Consider the following 25,241-nt stretch of genomic DNA (forward strand, 5'->3'; position numbering starts at 1 on the left):
ATGTGACATAGGTATATAGGTATATACTTGTATATATACATTATTTTATTCCGCTATCTTTAGAAAGAAGCTTGAGAAAAAACTCATGTCCTTCAGCTTGGATTTGAGAAAATTCTGTGAGGATCCCGCCTTCGTGGACTATGGAGGAAATGTTATTGTAGTCTCCTCTCCTGAACAGAAGCATGGAAAAAACAGAGTTCATGTCTCCTTCTCGAACCTAAGTGATTTGAGATTTCTGCTGCCACAAAACCTCTTCCTCATGTAGTGGTGAAGTAAGCTGTTCATGGAGATCGATTTCCTGATTAATTGCATGATCACCTGCTGAGTGCATCAGTTGGAGTTGGGAAAGTTGGTCACGGCTATGAAGGACCCTACTATCAGTGCGGCCAAGACATTCCTGATTCCAAGTAAAAAGGTACTTTCGAGCATCTTACTTGGAGAGAAACTGTTCCATAAAGCACCCATTCACCCTAACATGCCAGCAAGCTTCTCACCCATCAAGTACTTAAATCAAGAAGCATCTACATTACAAGCATGTGTCTATTATGTAGATGAGAGGAGGAATCAGTCATACATCTTTTATGAGAGTGTGATTTCGTGAGAGTGTTTTGAATTGGTTTGGCAAATAGCTGCCTGTAAACACCCTAAAATTTTCAAAAATCTTAAAATTTTTCCTTTTTGCCCCTAGCACCCACCTTCTGAGCAATTGGGTCAATTTCTAATCATTTCTCGGATTCACTTCCTTGTTGAAAGATCCGAAACCCAATTTCATTTTTCTATACTTGATCCAACCTCTGATCCAGATTAGATATCCAAATCCAATTCTGAGTCTAGATCTCCTATTTCCAACCCAAATCTAAAAATCCAAAATCAATTTTCTGTATGAGCTCAGGTATTTTACCCAGATCCAATATCCATTTGGATCCATTCCTCTCATTTCATTTCCTCAGTTCGAGATCCAAACTCGATATTTGCGCGAAATCTCGGATCCACATCCGTTTTGAAACTCAATTTTATAATTAATTCTGCTATTTCACAAAACTCTCCTCTTGTAAAATCCTCAAAATTTCAAAATTCAATATTTTCTTAAATTCTTCAAAAACCTCATATGGATCCCATCTCTTAAATCCCTCATATTCTCCTCGTATTTTAGATCTTCTTTCAGAAAATCACATAAAGGGGGCAAAATTTCAGAAAAGCAAACCTAAGGCTTTTAAAAAACCTTGTAATTAAAACCTTTGAAATTTTTTGAAACTTTGAGGGACCATTTCTGAAAATGAATGTAACGACTTCCTCCTATATAACAACCATCGAAGGAGGGCTCTAGGGATCGAGCATCGCAATGCACCATTGAGCACTATAGGAAGAGCTCTCCCGATCTCTCTTCTCCCTTTTCCTTTTTTCTTTCCTTCTCCCCTTCCTCTCTTCCTTTTCTTTTCTGTTTGTTTTGTTCAATTAAAGGAGCTCGATCCACCCTCAGCATTGAGAGGAAGCATTTTCTCTCCTCTCAACCAAGCCACAGTAAGAACCATCTCCTCTCCTTTGTTTTTCCGTGAATCTATTTCTTTCTTCTTCTTTCTTTTTTTGATTTTTCATAGCATCGATTTCTGTTTCTTCTCCATTGAAGCATAATATGCAATGCAACATCGATCTGCCTATAGCAGCATCGATTTGCATTTTGCAATAGGATGTTGATCTTTTCTTTGTTACATTTCTTTCATTGTTGGTTTATGTATCTTGTTTCTTTGCATCTGATAGCATTCACCATTATCCACTCATTCTGCATATCTTGCTTCATCCTCTGCAACACCTGTTCATTACGTATTAGCATTTCTTTCATCGTATTTTGTTCTTTCTTTCATTATTTACCTGCGTATCTTAGTTAATGGATTCATTATGTTTTTGGTATAATACACATGTTGTGCATTCAAATTCTACATCTCATCGGCCACTACATCGATTCCTCTCCAACAGCCTCCCATTTGTATCGTGTGCATATTATGGGTTTAAGCATTGCATCTAATCGCAATCCCTGATTCACTCCCTTGATTCCACCGTGTTATTTTTCTTTTGATTCATAGGATTTCCTCATTTTTCATTTATTATCGCATTTCCTGCTCCATTTTGCGCATCTATGAGTTTCTGTTTTGGAACTAATTGCATTTTCCCATCGTGTGTCGCACCTCATTTGCTTATTGACATTAGCATTTCATTGTGTAATCTTATCTCAGTCGACATCTGATCAGACGCCGACATCCATTATGTGCTTCACTTGTTTGTTTCATTGCTGTATAAGCATAGCATCTGCATTCGTTTTGGCCTTATTGCATTTCCCTCAGCAGTTTTAATTCCAATACCATTCTCTATCACATTTTGCCGCATCAATTGTGTAATACCCGTGATTTTTACCAGATAAATAAATTTAGATTTTAAGTCATTAAGGTGATACAAGAATATTTTATTAATTACTCGTAATTGGATCTTGGATAACCTATTTGGATCCTTGAAGTAAATCAGATGTTAATGAGAAAATTTCTATTTTTGTACCTATAATATGTGATGGGTGGATCCACATTACGAAAATTGGATCCTGGACCTCTGAAATTTAAATATAGTATGGATCCAATTAAAATTTTAATGTTGGATCTATAATAAATTGCTGGAATCCACGATTCGGATCCGGGACCCATATCAATTAGGGTCCATATATATAATATCATATACATATATTAGAAATAAATAAATAAATAATAATAGTAATACAATAGTAAACACATATTAAATATATATAAATAATTTTAATAAATTGACGGTGGGATCCATATGGATCCAACTTACGGATCCACATCGCAAGAGGGACGCGGATCCAACTCTCGGTTGGATCCCGGGTCTTGGATCCAGACCCGAGCTGCGCCCCGCGTACGCAAGGTAAGTGTTTAATTTTTTTTTTTACCCGATACTGGGCTTCCCGATAAGCTGCGTAGGGTTCTGAGTGAACCCTAATGCAGGGCGATGGCGTGAAAGGGGAAGGGGTGTGCGCAGCCGCCGGGGAGGAGGAGGTAACTACCTCCTTCCGTTTCGGTGCCACCCGCCCTATTTACTCCCCTCCCACACCTCTCTTCCTCTCATGCCCTCTGTCTTCCTCTTCCTCCCACTCTCCTCTTCTCTCCCTCTCTGTCTCCCTTGTCCCTCTCGACCCGAGCTTGGCAGCAGAGATATCGTCCTCGGCAAGATCACTGCTGCTGCATCTCGGCAGACCTCTGCAACATTCCTGCCCCTTCCGATCTCGATAGTCACGGCAATGCCGGCAGGGTCATCGTCGTCGGAAAGCCTTCCGACCACCTGCTGTTCGGTCACCGGTCACCTCCTATCGCCAGCCATCTCCAATTGTCAGCGACAACTCTTCCGCCGGAAAAGGTTGGGTCTGTACACTTTTCTTGTTCGATGTTGATTGGATCCGGGTGTGTTTTGGGTTAATCAAGAAAGAAAGCCTGTTTAGATGTATCGGAGTTGGGGGTTTCTCGTGTGTAACCCTAACTCAAAGAAGGGTGGGGGTTATGGTTGCCGAAAAACCCGAGTTGGTCAATTAGGTATTCCAGCTGACATTTTGAACTGTCTGTACCATCAGTTGCCAGAGATCTTTTTTGACAGTCTGGGTATCTCGGTTACCCTGCATCCCATTGGATAGGTTGCAAGAAATTCAAATCAACAGGTTTTGGGAGGGGTTTCTGTAGATGTTGCCTACGGGAAAACCCTGTTTCATACATAATATGATCTGGTCTACGGTTGTATTTCAGATCTTTACTTTAAAATATGTTACAATCGTGAGTGTGTAATTTTTTGTAAATAGCTTCTTTTTTTTTCATATATTCTGTTTGCGAATCCTGCTAAATTCTTTGTTAAATTATCAATCATGACGGAATCTGGATTTTTGGTTCTAGTAAACTACAATTCAGTCGATCTTTGTAACTGCATTAGTCTGCATAATGTTAAATAATTGATAGTTTGATTTGGGTAATTTCGGTAACTGTTCCTAGCAAAAAAAAAATGTGCATATTTTCTTAGGTAATACTCCTGATCTGAGTAGTTGACATTAGATGCATAAATTGTCATTCTGATCATGCTTGAACCCTGAATAGGATATTCATTATTACCGGATGATTTTCAATTAATCTGTTTAGATATGTTCCTTTTGAATCACTCTACTTATACATATACATATATCTATATATAAGAAAAATTAAATAAATAAATATGTATATATATATATATATACACATATCAGAATAAAGACTGACCTGTGAATTCTGAGTGAGCATTCAATATTTACTAATATGTTTGTGCATGCATGTGTAGGTGCTTATGAGTTTGATGATCATCATGTATGCTATAACTTGTATTTTGAAGGCCTGACCAACTTATAGATTTTTTTTTTCATGTTCCGTACAATGATAGTGAACATGCCATTTGGTTAATTAGGTTTATGCTAATGACGATACTGCGAGATCTTGATGCGAATGCTGGCATGTTTCTTGTTTTGTCATCTTTGCCCAAGAAAGAACAAACTTCAACACTTGAAAGATAATATAGGTTGAATTTTAAGAAATAAAAGTATTTTGGTGGATTTACATATTTGGTGTAATGGACCATCTTCTATCTGCAAGTTAAATGGGACATCTTGATTTCTGTGTAACACAGGTTGTAGTAAGTTCAATCCTTAGCAATTGACATATATAATGATTACATGTTATATTATTTATGTTCAAATTATGAATCTGATCCACATAATTTATAGTTCTGTTATGTTATGTATGTTCAAATTATAAATCTATCCAAACAGCCTACGGTTCGGTCATACTGTGTATTTGAGTTCAAAGTTTGCATCGGATCCACACAGCTTATGGTTCTGTTATGTTTACCAATATATTTGTGAATAGTCAGATAGTAAAACCCGATTCAAACAGATTGTGGTTATGCGATTATGCTGCATGGCTTTCAAGAAAAAATTAAAATCTGGTTTGCCTGTTTTCAAAATTGAAACAGCTGATCAGAATTTGTAATATGTTTAAACAATAAATTGCGAGTTTGTGTGGTTGACATATTAACACAGTTAATCAAAAATGTGTGTTTCTGGTAAAATAGTAAATCTTTAAGTGTATGATAGTCTAAAGATGTTATATTATTTTGACGGTTTTAATACTTGAGTAATACGTTATTTTGTGGATTGCTATTTAAGTCTGATTTTCCTATTATTTTGTTGGCTGTGATCAGATCTGAGTACTTGTGATCATGTATAAGCTTATATAGTTGTATGCATGATGTTGTGTGAAATTAAATATGTTGCAGTCTCATAAGCTTCTTTCTCATAGTTTAAAGTATGTTGGCTGCGATTTGTTTTAGTGGAACCCATATGCTTTCTTAGATTAAAACTGATTCAGTCCTGAGCTTCTCAGTGATGTTTGAGATACATTCTCTTGTATGTCTTGTTCAGTGGATATTGCAAATTTGGTGTTCAACTGCATAGTAACTTGTATATTCAGTTGATAGTTAGTTGCATATTAAGCTGCATAATTTATGATGTTCAATTGCATATTCCTTAAAATGTTCCAATGCCTATTACATGTATATCATCTAGAAGATTCAAATGGCCATTAAGATGCTTATTCTTCAATGTCCATATGCATGCTAAACGGTATATTTTTCTGAAGTACTATTGCCTAACACTACATAATTGCTGAAAGTATCAAATGCCAACTAAGCTGTATATCTTGTGGAATGTTCAAATGAGAGTGTGTTGGGAGAAATGTATATAGCTGTATTACCAAAGCTCTAGGACTATACTGCATGCTCAATAAAGGACACCAACAATGTCTTTACTTGTTGGCAGAGTTTTTAATACATGCCACCCTGTGTTGAGATGTCACAAGTCAAAACCGAATGGTACGTTGTGACAATTTGCTATTGAAGAATAAATAAATAATAATAATGATGATGAATGGTAATCTGATAACCAAACCTATGGGTCGGTTTGTTGTGGACATATGAATGACAAGCCAGTGTGTTGAGGGTCATGCATAGACCATCGAAGTTATGATGTAAATCCACATGAAAATGAAAATATAATATTGTTGCCCGACTGGTTTAAAGGTACCGGGGCATTCGTGCTTGACTGGTTTAAAGGCACCGGAGCACCTTGAGTGGGTTATGCAATCAATATGACAAAGGATTGTGACTGTTCTATACACCTTGGTAAAATGACTAAGGTTGAGAATTCTACTGCTGTGGTAGTAGAAGGAAGTTGGGGAAATGCCCTGTACTTCGGGAAATAAATTAAATGAAAAGATTAACCCACTCAGATTCGGGCTTACCTTGGAGAGGGTAGGTGGTACAAAACTCCGGGGACGTGTTTTCCTGTTTCGAGCTAAAGTGACTCGTTGGTCCCCAGTCCTCGGAGTTGGGGGGGGGACTCGGACTACCAATATGTCCTAGGCGGTAGCTCTTTGTTCTTCTGCAGAAGTTAGGGATGCATCCTGTTTTTGGTTTTGGCCTTTGGGAGGTTCTCTCGGTCACTGGCCGCTCCCTTAGGATTTTCAGTCTCAGTTAGAACGTTCGGGTTAATGAATACCTTTGAATAATATACCCCTGAATGTTCTCTTCTGGGATGGTTGCCTTTGGGAGGTTCTCTCGGTCACTGGCCGCTCCCTTAGGATTTTCAGTCTCAGTTAGAACGTTCGGGTTAATGAATACCTTTGAATAATATACCCCTGAATGTTCTCTTCTGGGATGGTTGCCTTGGCCCGTGTGTACCCACATGATAAGAAAAGATAAACACTAATTAAATCAGTTAGGTATCACAGTGAGTGGAGATACTAGAGAGACATTTCATACTCTTTCAGTATATTTTATATTCAGAGCTTGTGATGAAACGAAATCCTGAAATATGTGGATATGAAGTAATGGAATTCATATTGTGACTATTACCAGAAAGTTGTGCATGTTACTGTTATTGTTGTTGCATAAAAGCTTTACTTGCTTAATTATAGTTGTTGCATAACCTGCTCACTTACTTAGATATATGTCTGTTATTGCTATTGCATAGTCTGCTTTACGTGCTTTGGTATATGCTAAAGATTCAAATTCGACACTCACATCACATGCTAGATTTATGATATACCTGCATTAAGAGTTACAATTTTCCTACTTAGACGTGGTAGTCTAATTCCAATCAATTTACTATTTTTCAGGTAAAGAATAGGGTTTATGAGCAGCTGCGGGATGAGGCATCGGATCGAGATTTTTGGATTTATTGTTCCAGGGATAGTTTGAGTTCCTCTTATGGTTTTAAAACTCTGATGTCATTTTTTCATTGATAGTGAAATGAAATAAACGTTTTGGCTTTCTCTCCACTGTAATGTTTCAGAATGTTTAACCCCATAATATTACTTGTTTCCGCTGTTATAAAAAAAAATCCTCTTAAATTTGGGTTAAAATTTTGGGGCGTTACAAATTGGCCCCTCTACATTTGTTAGTGTTTTGCATCATGGCATTAACATCATTACAGTGTTTGCTGCATCATCCGTTCCTTAGATTTTGCATTCATCATCTTCATCGCATCCCCTGCTTTAAATATACATCTGTGTTCCATGTCACACATCCCATTCAGACTCTCTTCTCCCCGCCATGGCCTCCATGGAAGTGGACACCGAGTTGTAGACCTCTACCCTACAAAGGAAACAAGCCATTTATCAATCTAAGTTTAGAATATTTCGGGGCTTGAAGAAGGTAGAGAGTGCATCATCATCGGCACCCTATACAAACAAATGAAGTTTAAACCATCTGTTATTGATGAATACTCAAAGGAGAGATCATCTGTCCCTCTTGTGAAATCTCACAATGTCGTGCATCCAGATGACCACCTAGTATTGGAAGATGAAAGCCAACAGAGTTAAACTTGCCGGAAGTGTGCTTTCCCCATCAGAGTTTGTGACAGGTGTTGTAGTGACTCTTCACGACAAGGAAACTAGTGATGGTGCCTTTTTGGTTGAAGACATACTGGAAGTTGGGCTACCACCACTAATCAAAGTGCCACTTGAGTCAAGAGAAGACAAGTATGTGTTTTTTTTTTGTGTCAAGATTGAGTGTGGGAAGCAGCTTGTCTAATCCTCTCCCGTACCAATTTCTTGTGGATCATTTGACTGGACATTTAGGTGGCGAAAAGGAACAAAGCATGGTATCACAGATTGTACATGTGGTGATTGCCGGAAATTTTGTTGAACTTCAACAGGGGCCTTGCAGGTCAGGCCTTAGCTTCAAAGGATCAAAACAGGATTTATGAACCAATCAAAGAGCTTGATATTCTATTAACTCAGCTTGCCAGGGGCGAGTGATCCAGCAAACTTCTCCTTCCCTCAGCAGCCTTTGCATAAATTTCTTTTCTCAGGAGCATTCTCTTTTAATACCTTCCTGTCATGTACAAACCCTCACAGTTTCATACTTGATGATGTACAATTTCTTGGGACATCTGGTCAGAACATAGATGATCTTGAGAAATACTCTGATGCAAGCGAGAATTTGGGTTTTTTTTGGGCCGGAATTTGAGGTGGAGGCATTTGGCGCCAACTGCTCCAGACACTCTTGGATGCTATCCATTCACCAATGGGGAGGCCATTCAACATATAATAGGACAAATGTCTGAATCTTCAGTTGATGATATCTTGTCTCGTGATGATCCTACTATCCATCTTGTGATCCCTGCACATCACTATTTACATGTGCTTCAGATTTAATATCAGTCACTGCATATCACATTAGATTAGCATCCACATGTTAGATTAGCTTAACATCAGTGCGTATTGCTACACTTGCACGTAGGCACAGTACCTGTATAGCATATCGGTCCATTAGCATCCTCCATGTAGCATCTGCAGCGCCTTTGCATCTTCCATTCTAATGCATCTTCAGCACTTGTTTAGCCTGGTGGTATTTGCATCCACAGTATATCACTCAGCCGCATTATTGTGTGTTGCAGGTCACTCAATTGCACTGCTGTGTGTTACAGTTCAGTTGCATTATTGTGTGTTGCATGTCATTTGCATATTAATCATCTGCGTATCATCAGTTACCTGCACATAAGCATTAACACCTGCTGCACTTGACTTAATCTATGAAATCGATTTGCGAATTTGATTTATAAAATAAGTTTGCTGTGTAAAATCAAGTTGAGGAATCTGCCGTGTGGACTCAACCTACTGAAGTCCTGAAATCGATTTGTGAAATCGATTTGCTTGTGCAAATCACCTTTGCATTTGTTCAGTCCGGTTGGATTTATGTTCGCAGCATGTCATTTTCTGTTTAGCATTTCACTTACATTAGACACAGCACCTCTGCACTTGCGTAGTAGTCACCTGCACTTTAGTGATCCTCTGCATATTGCATTTGTTATGTCTGTTCCATCTTCTACATCTCCTGCGTTGCAGTTTCATGTATTCATTTCATTATTCTGCAGTTTGGTGTTTAGTACAGTCCAGTGTTTCACATTTTGTTTTCTGTTTCGATATGCATTCTTCGTCTTATTTACACTTTTTAATGAGTTCTTGCAATTGCATTTCACATCTTATCATTTTGTTTTCAGTTTTACAATTCCATATTCGCATATAGCAGTTCTATATTTGCATTTGGCAATGCAACTGAAAAGATTATTTCCATATATGCTTTAAAAAGTGGGATGATACTTGTTGTCCAGCAATCACTACTTGGCTTTATAAATACTATAAAAAGGATCAGCGCTTCAGCAAAGAAGCTGTTGTGGTCAACTCAAGCCTACTGCTGATGGCTGTTATGGGCATCCTTTTTCCAGCTGTTCTTCACTTTACACATATAGAAGTGCATTTTGGAAAGTCAGAGTGGGCACTTTCAAGGTTTAGTAGTTGTATCAAGCTGCTGGCATATGCCAGTTATCTAGTGTTTCAGTCAAAGAGTCACCCAACTCTTGATAATCCTATTAATAAGGGATACAGGCATTTTTTTTCTTTTCAGCAGCCTAGGCATTTTCCATTCTAACAACATATGCATCTTCACATAGGCATATGTATTTCTTCATTAACATGAGCATTGCACTTAGAAAAATGCATATGCATGCCTTCATTAGCATAAGCATTGCACTTAGGTAAATGCATATGCATTTCTTCATTAGCATAAGCATTGCACTTAGGCAAATGCATGTGCATTACTTCATTTAGCATAAGCATTACACTTAGGCAAATGCATATGCATTTCTTCATTTAGCATAGGCATTGCATCTTCATATATGCATATGCATTTCCATTATAGCATAGGCATTGCATCTTCATATATGCATATGCATTTCCATTATAGCATAGGCATAATCACATGCATGTTAGTTTTAACATAGCATTTTCAACTCCTTCTATATTTTGCATTTCTGTTGCTTTGTGCTATCTCATATTTGCAGGGAAGCATGAAAGATCCTGATTTTTTTTCCTAGATTAGGAAATTTCAACATTCAATTTTAATTTAAGATTATAATAATTTTGTATTAATGAGAATTTCTACTTTTCTGTTTAGATTAGAATGTATGAGCATATAGTTGCACTTTAAATTCTCATAATTTCTTGTGGCATTTTATTTTATTCTTCAAAAACCACTATGGTATAACATGAATGGCACATACACTATTCCAATAAGAGGTAAATAACCCTAAGCAAATGATTCACATTTATGGCGATAGTCAAAATGTGAACAATACTTAGAATTTTTATCTTTTATGGAATAAAATTTGACCTACACTTTATGTCATTTATAAAAAACATCATATTTTAAAAAATACATTTTCCTCTTTTATCAGAATTAAAAGTAAATATTAAATCAAGATATATTTGTGACCATAGTCATGAATATATTGAAATTTAATCTTGCTTTAATTTTATAAAAGCAAAAAAAATTATTTTATTCTTTCTTGGAATTTAAATGAAGATTAAATTAAAATATATTTGTGACCATAGTCATGAATATATTAAAATTCAATCTTATTTCAATTCTATTAAATAATGAAATTTGCTTTTAAAATTCTAATTTTTAAATAAATTCTTTTGAAGCATTCATCATTTAAAATAGAGTTGCATCATGATTTGCCATCTTTTCAAATTATTTCAAGTCATTTTCAAAATTTCAAGAGTTTTTTGAAATAAATTTTCAAAAACACAGTTTTCATTTCTAAAATTTAAAATCATTTTTTCAACTTCCATTTACAAATGCAAATTTAGCTTTTTATTTTCAATTCCTCTCAGTTTTAAAGCTTATTTCAAATTCCAATTTCAATTTTAATTTCAAATTCCAAGTCTGATTTTAAATTCTAATTTCAATTTCGAAATCCAATTTCAAAGTTTACTTTTAAATTCCAAAATTTCAATTTCTAGATTCATTTTTAAATTCCAATTTTAGTTTCAATTTGAAATTCTAAATTTCAATTTCAATTTCCAAAATTCACCCAATTTCAAAGTTAAATTTCAGTTTTGAAAACTAAACTCAAATTTCAAACTTCAAATTCAGAGTTCAAATCTCAATTTCAAGATCAATTCCAATTTCAAAATTCAAATTCAACTTTTATTTCAATTTCCATTTTCATAGTCAAATTTCATTCTTCATTTTCAAAATAATTTCAATTCAAATAGTTTTCTAAGTGATTTCAAAAACATTTTAAGCAAAGTTTCAAAGTATATTTTCAATCCAATTTCGAAATTCACCTATTTTCAATAATATGTCTATATTTTCAAAGTACATTCTACCTATTTTCTAAATATTTTCAAAATAAAATTCAAAAACATGCATCATATTTCAAACCATCATTTTTCAAAGTTCATAACACAAGCATGATTCAATATGCATTTAGGATTCTGAAATAATTTCTTAGTCAAATTTAGGCAAAGCGAAAGGCATTGATTCAATCCTTGGCTCGATTACCCCTGGTAAAGGTGCCAGGAACGGTCGAATCTTGTATCGACGAGCGAGTCCCTATTTTCCATCTTTTTCAAAAACAGAGGCGAGTTAGTTTTCATTTTTAAAATAAAGAGAAACGTTTGAAATGCGAAAAGATCCCGCTCAAGGAAAAATTTTGCATGGATAACACTGCCCCAGAATGGATTGTGATAACTTGGTTAAGAATAGACTTAACAACATTTCTATTTTTTGCATGGATTTAGGGGGAAGAATTTTTGTCTAAAGAATTTAAGGATTATTTTAACTTGCATAACATTACACATTAAAGATCTTGTCAACACACACCTCAACAAAATGGTTTGGATGAGAGAAAACATAGACATATTATTGAAACTACTAGAATTCTATTTATTTCAAGTCATGTACCTAAAGTCTTTTGGGCCGAAGCCGCTTTGACTGTTATGTATCTTATAAATAGAATGCCATCTTCATTGTTACAAAATCTCTCTCTCTTGTCAAAAAACTTTTTAAACTTACTCATGATTATTTCATATTATGAGTTTTTTATGTAATTGCTTTGTTTTTTCGAACAAAAATGCTAAGTTTTCTCTTAGAGATATTCCTTGCATTTTCTTTGGATATGCCTATGGTATCCGGACACTCCGTTTTGCCTTTTGTAGTCGTGTCTACACGTGTATCCCCATGTTGACACACGTCGACACCTGGACACACAATTTTACCCTCTTTACATACAAGTTTGTATTCAATTTATAATTTATAATTATATTTTCAGTTTATAACTTCATATTTTAGTATATAATATATATTTTAGATATAATATATATATTTCAATTATATTCAGATTATTTTGAATTTATTTTATATTTATGTGATATATATATATATATATATAGTCGTGTCCCCGTACCCACATTTTTTAAAATTGTTGTGTCGTACCCTCCGTACATGTACCCGTACCCAGGTGACATAGGGATATGCAGACAACCAAAAGTGATATAGATGTTGACCCTAAAAATGAAAAATTATATCTTTCGATAAATGTGTCCTTTTTAGAAAGTGATTTTTTTAATTATGAAAAACCTAAGGAAGTAACTGAGTATTCTTTCTTATTTGACTTTCTTCCAAAGCATGATATTGATTATTGTGATTGTGAGATTGGTCATCATACTAATGAAAATGGTGATAAATCAATAGATGTGAGAAATGAAATATTTGGTGAAGAGCAATCTGATAGTGAGATAACCTATTTGCAATATGCTAGACGCGGGGATCAAAGACCTCCATGTGCACTTGAAAAATATTCAAAGATTGAAAGGGAAAATAATGTACAAACTAGGCAATCATCTTGAATAATCCAAACCCCCATAAAAATGTGTCTTATGAGTCATTTCATCTAAGTACAAAGCATGTCTTGCCCTATCCATTCCTATGTAGAACCCTCGTGCTATGCCTAAGGCAAAGAACATCCCAAATGGGTAGACAAAACTTATAAACTTCAAGATCTTCCTCTTGAAAAGAAACCTATAGGCTGTAGGTAGTGGTATAAAGTAAAAACTAAGAGTAATGAGACTCTTGAAAGGAATAAAGTTAGGTTAGTATCCAAAGGATATTCCCAAAAATATGATTTAGATTATAAAGAAACTTTTGCCCCTTGCTAGGATGACCATTGTTAGGACTCTTATTACAGTTGCTTCTATTAGGAATCATCCCATATATTAAATGGATGTTAAAAATGCCTTTTTTAATGGGAGTTTAATTGAAGAAGTGTACATCGAGACACAACCTGGTATGAGTATTCCTGAATGAAAAACTCTTTGTCCAAGTAAGGCTCTGTATGACTTGAAGCAAGCTCCAAAAGCATGGTATGACATGTTTAGTATGATTATGCTTGATATTGTTTTTAGATCTTGCTCAACTGACACTGCTTTGTTTGTTAAAGAATCCGATGCAGGTATTGTTATCTTGTTCTTATATGTGGATGATATGATCATCATTGGTGGAGACAAACATGGAGTTGAAAATATCAAAATGCTTCTTAAAAACAATTTTGAAATGATTGATTTGGGTTTTCTAAGATATTTTTTAGGAATTAAAATTGCTTATTCCCCCATAGGGTACTTGTTATCTCAATCTAAGTTTGTCTATAATGTTTTCAGGTTTGAAGTTACAGATGATAAGAGAGTAATTACTCCTGATGTTACTAACGCCAAAATGAGGATTGATGATAGAAAGCCTCTTGAAGACCCGATGCCTTATCGACAACTGATTGGAGCACTCTCTTATCAATTAATAGACCCAACATAACACATGTTCATATAACTAGTCCATTTCAACATGCTCTTACATCTATTCACATGCTGTTTTATAGATTATTAGATGCATTAAAAATTCTATTTTTAAAGGCCTTTTTTCTGTCTTCTTTGTTTATGTTAGATTTAATTGCTTATTACTGATGTTGATTGGGGAGGTGATCCCAACAATAGACACTCAACCATAGATTTTTGCATTTTTCTCAGTGAAACCTTAATATCATGAAGGTGTAAGAAGCAACAAAAGGTCTCACTTTCATCAATAGAAGCCGAATACTGTGCCATGACTATCACCACAATGGAGGTGGTCTGGCAAAAAAGATTGCTAGTTGACATGAGGGTTCATGTGAAAGGAGCTTTGAAAATGTGTTGTGACAAGAAGAGTACTATTTACATTGCCTGCAACCATACGTTTCACGAGAGAACAAAGCACATTGAGATAGATTGTCACTACTTATGAGAGAATTATCTTCAAGGCAACATTGATCAACCTTACGTCACATCCGAGTACTAATAGGCGGACTTCTTCACTAAACCTCTTCTAGCTCCTTGGTTTTATTTCTTTTTTAGCAAACTCTCTATTATCATACCATAATTTTGAGGGAGAGTGTTAAGATGTACATTTTGTATACATCATATATATATGTCTGTATATACATACTTATGCATGTATCATTGTCACCGATATCGTCTATATTTTGAAAATATCGCGATATTATCGGCTATTTCAAGGTAGCCGATAGTAGCCGATAATATTTAGAATATATCACAATATTTTCAAGATATCAACAGAAACAAAATATCGCGATATTTTTTAAGAAAAAATCATTTTTTAATTTTAAGTTTGCATTTCCAATTTTTTTTTGTTTCTTTTATATTTTGAAACCTTTAAAACATGTTTCTTTATATTTTGAAAGAAAAATAATACAAAACTTATTATTTTCTTAGCTTTTTTGTTGTTATTCATATTTTTTTTCAATTTTTTAAACTCCTAAGATATTCCCAAGATTTATCAACTTTTGAAAATCTCTCCAAGAAATACCCTTCACCGAGAAATTACCTTTAATGATACAGGTAATTATGGTATATATATGTATATACATGTATATATACATTATTTTATTCCTTTTAGAATAGGGTATTTTTTCCTTTATTTTTTTTTTGTATTTTTTGTAGTCAACATTGTGTTGACTAGCCGTTAGGCTAGTCTATGTTAAGTTATATATATATATATTAATGTAATAGGTTATACCTATTAGGGGTATTTTGGTCTTTTCTAATTATGTAATAGGTTGTGCCCATTAGGGGCACTTTAGTCCTTTTTGTATATTTACTTTTTATTTCTTTTTTTGTCTTTTGTTTTTGTATTGTATGTAAAATATCATTAGAGCCGTTGGGATGGTTCGTTTCTTGACATAAAAGGAATTGAAAATTTTAAAAATCCTTCAAATTTTTCTACTCCAAAAGTTAGAATTGCTCCAAAACTTAATTTAAACCTTCTTTTTATCTCCAAAATAGCTAACCATGGTTGTAGTATCTCCTTATCAAACCGATGTTTGGTGCAAGATCTCGAGTCTGGGAAGCAAATTAGGCATGGTCATAGAGGAGATCTCTGTTACATGGACCGATTGATTATTCCCAAAGAATTTTTTATTTCAATGTACAAAAATTAGATATTCTTTTGTGGTACCAAAGGCTAGGTCATCCTAGCATATCTTAAGTATCCAATGTATCTCATTTGATAAATTTTGTAATGAAAGTTTTTATTGTATTGATTGCATTTTTGAAAAAATGAGTCATTCTTTTTAAAGAGATAACCTTCTTTTTCAAACTTCTTGAATTAGTACACTCGGATGTATGTGGTCCAACACCTATTACTTCAAAAGGTGGTTATACTTATTATGTGATTTTTGTGGATGATTACTCCTGGGACACTTGGATCTATTTTCTTAGGCACAAATATGAAGCATTTGAAACTGTCAAAATATTTCATAATCTCAGTAAAAATCTTTTTAAAACCAATATTTCTATTTTTCACTCCGACTCAGGGGGAAAATTTATGTCAAATGACTTTAGAAAATATTTAGAGATATCTTACACCAAAGATCTTGTACCAACGCACCCCAACAAAATGATTTAGCCAAAGGACAACATAAACACATAGTAGAAACCACTAAAACCTTTCTTATTTCTAAACATATTCCAAAAGAATTTTGGGCCGAAGCTGTAATTATTGTTGTATATCTCATAAATAAAATTCCGTCCACCGAACTTCAAAATATTTCTCCTTACAAAAAATTAATAAATTTTTCCTTGATTATTTCTTAATAAGGACTTTTGGTTGCAAATGTTGTGCTCTTATAAATAAAAATGACAAACTCTCCCATAGAGCAAGTTCTTGTGTTTTCCTTGGTTACGGTGGAAACAAAAGTGGATTTAAATGTTATGATTATTGGAGCTAGCATACGATAGATAAAGAAGAAGAAAAAAAAAACAAAGTGAGAGGAAAACCTTCATGTAATATCTCTCAAATTTGCCTTAATTTTTAAAAGCTAATAAATGCAAGTTTTATTTATTTTTTTGAAATTGGTATGGGCTGACGTCAAATGAATCTGGACATGGTCTAGGATCCATTGATCGAGACCTATATATATATATATATATATATATATATATATATATATATATATATATATTGGCTGACGTCAAATGGATCTAGACATGGGTTATGGATTTATCAACCAAGACCCATAGTCCATCCATAATAAGATCATTTGTTTTCTTTTAAAAATAAATAACAAAAAAATATAATAATTAATTATTATAATAAAAGATAAGATATATTTCTATACTAAAAGCTATGTCACATGGGTGCGGGTGCGACAAGGGTTCTGTACAATTTTAAAAATTTTGGACATGGGGACTCAGCTATATATATTTAAAAATATATATATATAATAATAATATATCCTGTGTGCATATATGTGGATATTGTCCTCTAAAGTTTGGCACCAGCATGAGTGTTTTTATAAACTTTGCAAATTGTACTTTTGCCCTTGCAGAAAGGGGGGGGGGGGGGGGGGTCGGGGGCTCCCCCGACGCGGTTTCCTTGGTTATGGATATATATAGTTTTTAAAAAATATATATAAAAAGATTTTTTTTGTTTTTTACCTTAAAAATGGGCATTTTTGGACTCAGTCAATGTTGACCGAGTCCAAAATGTGGACGGACTCGGCCTTGACTCGTTGATTGAGTCCGACTCGGCGTTGACCGAGTCTGGGCTGTGTCCGAAGCCGCACCCGTGTCGGGGCGTGTCGACTCGGATGCGGAGCCTCCCTAGCCGAGTCCATGTGACATAGACTAAAAGAGTCTACTTCCTTAAAGAAGTAGACCTCTTTTAGGTAAGGACGTCCCCCCTTAACGGGGAGTCCTAGTCAGCTTATAAAAAAAAAGGGTGTGACCTCCTCCCCCTCTCAAAAATCGTGAATTGAGAAGAGAGAGAGCGAGAGAGAGAGTTTTCTCCTCCAACGCCTCTTCCTATTTTTTGTAGATCTACAAGCAAAGGTACGGGTTCTTATGGGCATGCATAAACTTGTTATTTTCTGTGTTCTTGATCATGAACATGCCTGCGATTTTCTGTATGCATGTCTGTGATTTTTTACATGTATAAACCTGTATTTTCTCTCAAGTACATTAGTATAATTAAGGATATGTATGAAGGAATAGTAACCAATGTTCGCACTTGTGGAGGGGTGACAACCAATTTTCCTATAACGGTTGGGTAACATCAAGGATCTGTTTTAAGCCCTTTCCTATTTGCTATAGTGATGGATGTGCTTACGAGATCAATTCAAGAAAATGTGCCGTGGTGTGTGTTGTTTGCTGATGATATTGTTTTGATTGATGAGTCTAGAGCTGAGGTTATTGCTAAGTTAGAATTATGGAGACAGACATTGGAAGCAAGAGGTTTTAAGTTGAGTAAGATTAAGACATAATATATGGAATGTCGGTTTAGTAAGCAACGAAGTAGTGATGGGAGTGTAGTGAAGCTTGGTGAGCAAGAAATACCGGTGGATGATTGTTTCAAATATTTGGAATCTATCATTCAAAAGTATGGAAAAATTGATGGAGATGTAAATCATAGGATAAAGGTTGGGTGGATGAAATGGAAAAGTGCAACTGGAGTGTTGTGCGATCGTAGAATGCCATTGCGGTTGAAGAGAAAGTTTTATAGGACGACAATTAGGCCCACTTTACTATATGGTACAAAATATTGGGCTGCCAAGAGACATCATATTCAAAAAATGAGTGTAGCTGAGATGCGTATGCTTAGATGGATGTGTGGAAATACAATAAAAGATAAGATTCGGAACGAGGAGATACGTAAGAAGGTAGGCATTGCACCCATTGAAAATAAGATGAGAGAGAATCGTTTACGGTGGTTTGGACATATTCGACGAAGGCCTAATGATTCTCCAGTTAGAAGGATGGAGAAATGCGAAAATATATTAGTTAAAAGAGGTCGGGGTAGGCCTAGGAAGACATGGATGGAGATGATAGGAAAGAATATGAATGCTTTGAACCTCATCGAGGACATGGCATTGGATAGAAATGATTGGAGGGGAAGGATTCATGTGGAAGACCCAGAATGATTTTCTTTGTTGGTTCATATCGCCGACCCCAATTGTTTTGGGATGAAGGCGTAGTTGTTGTTGTTGTTGTTGTATAAACCTGTATTTTTTGCGTTCTTGATGCATAAACCTGTATTTTCTGCGTTCTTGATTATGCCTGAAATTTTGTGTATGCATGTCTGCGATTTTCTGTATGCCTAAACTTGTGCTTTTCTGTGTTCTTTTGCCTGCGATGTTCCTGCGTTCTTGAGCCAACTTCGCAGCTTATATATACATATATCTTTGTCTGCGATCTTTATTGTGTTCGCAGCCTAGGTATATCTATATATCTGTTTGCGATCTTGACTTGGTTCGCAACTGGTATTTATATAAGTCTGAAATCTTGATGTGTCTGCAATCTTGTTAATGGTTGCAGCACACACACACACACACACACACACACACACACACACACATATATATATTGATATAGATGTGTCTGTTAATCTTGATTATGTTTTGTAGCCGGAATATATATTTTTGCAACCCTGAGTATATATATATATATACTGCTGTCTGCGATTTTGAGAATGTTCACAACATATATATATATATAGCTGTCTGCGATTTTGATAATGGCTACAACACACACACACACACACACACACACACATATATATATATATACTGCTGTCTGCGATTTTGAGAATGTTCACATCATATATATATAGCTGTCTGCGATCTTTACAGTGTTCGCTGCATATATATATATATGTCTGCATTCTTAAAAAGAAAGTGGTTCTGTCATTGACAATTATTCAATCCATAGATTTTTAACTCTTTTGACTTCTCTAACAATACGGTGAGACTGGTATATATGGTTCAATATACATTCATCAAATTGCCGTGATTGTACCATGACTTGTGTTATGAACATGAAAATTTGATTATCCATGAGTGTTTCATGTTCACTGAAAAATCTTGCAATGCTATCTTATTGTGGTATTGTCTGAACTAGTGACAAGCCTTTGAAGGCCATGAGCATGTGTTGCTTATGAAACATAAATTATGATTTGCATTGCAAAATGATTTGTGAAAAAATTGGTTTTTAAAATAATTACACTGTTGATGTGACAGGGCAAGGGATCGAATATGTTATTGCATGTTGATTTGCATCACTTTAAATTTAATTCAGATTGGTAAAATAGACCAAACAATGTAATACTTTTTCTTTCTTGGTGTCCCTTTGAAAGGGTGAAAACCTTGGATGACGGTCATGGGGGACTGTGAGGATACTAAACATCGTGTGCGTTTGTTGTCTTCAAGGATCCGATGTGTGGCTTACGTTCCCGACAATGGTTATAGAGAACTTTCAGGCACTTTGCTTGGGGTTGTTGTTGTTGACTCAGCTATAGTTATTGGTATACCAAGAAAGTGACGACAATGAATGTTGATTTTCTTGTCATCCCGACATTAATTGATGATTCTTAATGTTCCGATTGGTGGTGATGATTTCTGATATCGGTCAGAGAACAAGTGTAGAACCTAATAATAAAATACAAATTGTGTGTTAAGCTACCATTGAGAACTGCCTTGAACCTCGAGAATTTTGCCCGTTTTTTAGTATCCGCAGGTTTGTAAGAAAGTGAAAATTAAATTTGTGTGCATTAAATAAGGACATGCATGTAAAAACAATTCTGATAATTTAACTTTACAAGTTATTCATGCATGTTGCAATGATTCATGCATCCCTAAATGTTTAGCATTGATTTTATGCATCCCTAAATGTTTTATTTAACATGAAATTGTTGATTGTTTGTTTGAACTGCTTAAATTGTAAGTTGTTCTGAATATGTGTTGTTTATAGATCCCTCTTAAACTTGTGTTTGATTTGATTTATGTTAAATTCCTGACTGTTGGATTTCAAGAGGGTCTCGTACGAGAACTTGAGTTCTTGCCCAGTTTTTAAAAATCTTTTTCAAGTACTGAGACACCGTGATGCAGAGACCAGCTGGCTTGAGGGCACGAGAGTTATGATCTGGCTGTAATGAAGTGCCAAATGAGAGAGGCGAAATATCCAAGAGAGAGCACGGAAGCACGCACATACACAAGAGGCCACTAAAGGGCAAAATAAACCACAAAAAGTGGTCAAGCACACAAAGAGGTAAAAAAATATATTTCACTCATGAAATGCTTCATAAGAAGCTTGAAGAATACATGGGGCCATGCCCCTTATTTATACACAGCAAGGGACCCAAGAAGGGGCTCCCATAGAGTCGTTGGAGCCCCTCCAATGGTCATATTTATGACCGTTGGAGGGGTCCAATGACTCCATGTGGACCCTTCTCAAACAATAAAAAAAAGAAAAAGTAAAAGGTAAAAAAGGAAAAAGAATAAAAGGGAAAAAGAAAAGAAAGCATATCTAGGATATGCGTGTACAAGTGAAATGATAGAATTACCCTTATCGGGTATTACAAAATAAATATATATATTTATATATGTAGATAGACACATAGACATATATATGATAATATATGTGTATGTATCATAATCTATATATATATACACATCATATTTTAACACCCCCCCCCTCAAACACACGGTGAAATCACCGAGAGTTTGCTAAGAAGGAAGTAGAAGCGAGGCGATGGCAAAGCTTTGGTGAAGAAGTCCGCCAACTGATATTCGGTAGGAACATATGGGAGTTGAATGGTGCCCCGTAAGAACTCATCACGAACATAATGACAGTCCATCTCAATGTGCTTTGTTCGTTCATGAAAGGTGTGATTGCTAGCAATATAGATAGAGCTCTTGTTGTCGCAACACAGCTTTGAAGGAGTTGAGAATGAGACACCCATATCTTTAAGCAGACTTCTTAACCATACAATCTCAGTTGTGGTAGTGGCCATTGCACGATATTATGCTTCAGTAGACCAGAGAGAGACTTTATGCTGCTTCTTACTCCTCCAGGAGATGAGTGACTCACCAAGAAACACACAATAACCTGTGGTAGAAATACGATCATCGGGGTTCCCCCCCAATCGGAGTCAGTATATGCAAGTAAAGTAAGAGGTGAAGAAGAGGATAATAATACTCCATTAGTTATGGAATTTTTTAAGTATCTGATAATTCTCATTACTGCTGCCATGTGAATAGTAGAAGGAGCAGTCTGAAACTGGCTTGCACTATGAACTGCATGTGAAATGTCGGGTCTGGTGATAGATAAATATGTTAGAGATCCAATTAATTGACGGTAAGGCGTGGGGTCTGCTAAAGGAGTGCCATCACTGGCTCTCATCGTGACATTGATCAATTCTGGAGTCTCCACCCTTTTGTCATCTGTCAGCCCAGACCTAGCAATAATGTCAGAGGCAAGCTTCATCTGAGATAGGACATACCCCTTGGGGGTGTATGCAACTTCAATTCCTAAGAAATACCTTAGAAAACCCAGGTCAGACATATCAAAATTTTTCTTAAGAATATTTTTAATAAGGTCAATACCTTTCTTACCATTACCTGTGATAATCATGTCATCAACATATAGCAACAAAATTGTTATGTATTCATTAGAAGATTTAACAAACAAAGCAGTATCTGTGTAACATGAGGAAAAACCATTATCAAGAACTACTTTGCTAAAAAGATCATACCAAGCTTTTGGTGCTTGTTTAAGACCATAGAGAGCTTTGTTCAATTTTAGAATATTTTCTTTCCCAATTTCAAGACCCGGCGAAGGGTCCATAAGAACTTCTTCACACAGAGTTCCATTTAGGAACGCATTTTTAACATCAAGTTGATATATCAGCCATTGCTTGATGGAGGCTAAAGCAATTAAGGTTCGTACACTAGTCATTCTGGCTACGGGAGCAAAGGTTTCTTCATAATCAATCCCATATTCTTGGGCATAGCCTTTTGCAACCAAGCGAGCTTTGTATCTTTCTAGAGACCCATCACATTTGGTTTTGACTTTATATACCCATCTACACCCAATTGCCTTTTTTCCTAAAGGTTGAGGAATAATGCTCTAGGTTTGGGCTTTGTTAAGAGCCTCTAATTCGATTTTCATAGCTTTAATCCAATGTGGATGATCTTTAGTTTCCTTGAAAGAGGTAGGTTCATGATATGAATGTATTAACATGAGACAAATCCTGTAATTCAGAGAAAAGGATTCATAAGACACAAACTTTTGTGGTGGCCTACTAGTACGAGAAGATCTCCTAGGTGGATTGTTGTCAATAGGTTCTTCTAAAGAGAAGTCTTGAGAGTATCTCTCAATGGCAGGTTGATGTTCATTTCCTAACCGTCGGGTATATATATTTATATCATTAAGATTTTCATTTTGGGAAACATTATCATGTTGTGGTATTTCATTATAATGTAAAATGCCATCACAAGTAGTATCACAAATAATTGCCTCAGGGGACTCAATTCTAGGAGCTAAGTCAAATAGAAAAGAATAGTCAATGTCTTCCCTAGATGTGTGGATATCGAAACCATTTTGTTCTTCAATAAAGTTTACATTTCTCGACACATATAGTTTATTGTTTCGAATATCATAGCATCTATAGCCTTTTTGATTCTCACCATAGCCAATGAACACACATTCAAGAGCTTTAGGTGATAATTTATCTTGTCCTTGACTAAGTACAAAACATTTGCATGCAAAGATTCTTAGTCTATTAAAATCTGGAGTAATTTTAAATAATTTTTCAAAAGGTGAAACATTTTTTAAAGAAGGCATACGATTTATAAGATATGTTGCGGTAAGAAGAGCTTCCACCCAAAAGTTTTTAGGAACATTTTTAGACACAAGAAGAGTTCTTGTGGTTTCGATTAAATGTCTATGTTTCCTTTCCGTAAGACCATTTTGTTGTGGAGTTTTAGGACAAGATCGTTGGTGCAAAATTCCATTTGTTTTAAAATAATTTTGAAAATCTTTAGACATGTACTCACCTCCCGAGTCAGATCTAAATATGGATATATTGTGTTGAAATTGATTTTGAACAAGAACGTGAAATTCTTTAAAATTATTGAAGACATCGGATTTATTCTTAATAATGTAAACCCATGTGTATCTAGTAAAGTCATCAATAAAAGATACATAGTAAGAATAGCCCTCTTTGGACATAACGGGTGCGGTCTCCATACATCGGAATGCACAAGTTCAAAAGGCCTTTTTGACACGAAATTACTATGTGAATATGGAAGAGAGTGAATTTTCCCAAGAATACAATCATTGCATGTAAATGTATTTGTATTACAAAATTTTTCCAAAAATGGAAAGAGGTACAACTTGGAAATACTAGGGTGTCCAAGTCTCTTATGCCAAGTCTCAATATATTTAGATTGAACATGATTAAAAAATGATTTGGATGGCAAAGACAAAAAATCCATATAATAAAGGTCCCCTCTTCTATGGCCTTGCCCAATCCGCTTCCCGGACCGAAGATCCTGCACATAGCAATGGGTTGGTGAAAAAGAGACATTACACTAAAAATCGGTAATTTGAGAAACGGAAAAAAGATTTAGATTGAGTTTTGGAATAATTCGGATTTTGGGAACAAAAAATTCTTTGTTTTGGTCATAAGTTTTCTCAAGATTTCCAATGCCTTCAACATTCAAGGATGTTCCATCGGTGGTGGATACATATGATTTAAATTTATTGAGACTTGGTTTTGACAAAAGTGATGCATTTGGAGTCATATGGAAAGAGGCACCCGAGTCAAGAATCCAAGAAGTCATACCTGGAAAGGAGGAGATGGCGGCACCAGAAGTGGAAGGTGAAGATGATGATGTAGAGGAGTTCATCTTTATAAATTGTTGAAGAGTTTCGGTTAGATGAGCGATGGACTCCTTTATGTCACCATCCTTCTTTGGATCTTCATTGATGATTGGAGGAGTTTCTCCCACGGAAGCCACCTTCTTTTTGAATTTAGGGCAATCCGGACCAATATGGCCCGGTTCATTACAATTATGACAAATGATTTTTCTTCCTCCACCACCATTATTCTTCCAAAAATGTGGAGGTTTATATGATCTTACATTGTTGCCGGGTCTAGACACGGCATGAACTTCATCAACATCTCTTTTCAAGGCCAAACGGGTTTCTTCTTGACATAAGTCGGCCAAAATATCACTTAGAGGAGTAGAGGCCCTATGAAGAAGAGATCCTCTAAGTTGCTCAAATTCGGGACGAAGCCCATGAATAAATTGAAAGAACCTCTCTTTTTCCATTTGCTCTTGTCTCATGGCAATAACACTTCCTTCCCATTGTGGTTCGAGAAGAACAAGCTCATCCCATAAAGAGTAGAGCACTATAGTAGTCCCTAATACTCATATCACCTTG

The 25,241-nt window shown here is 35.4% G+C and overlaps 1 protein-coding gene and 1 pseudogene across 3 annotated transcripts in view; both read left to right on the forward strand.

The window, feature by feature from the left end:
* LOC149835889 (lipid transporter) overlaps positions 1–25,241 on the forward strand; it is a 103,913-nt gene that overhangs the window by 29,739 nt on the left and 48,933 nt on the right. The gene's annotated exons all lie outside the window — the stretch shown is intronic.
* LOC149835890 (DNA polymerase delta small subunit pseudogene) lies at positions 86–8,786 on the forward strand (annotated as a pseudogene).

Source organism: Nuphar pumila, chromosome 6 (assembly GCF_984573655.1).
Source record: "Nuphar pumila chromosome 6, dmNupPumi1.hap1.1, whole genome shotgun sequence".
Lineage (NCBI taxonomy): Eukaryota > Viridiplantae > Streptophyta > Magnoliopsida > Nymphaeales > Nymphaeaceae > Nuphar > Nuphar pumila.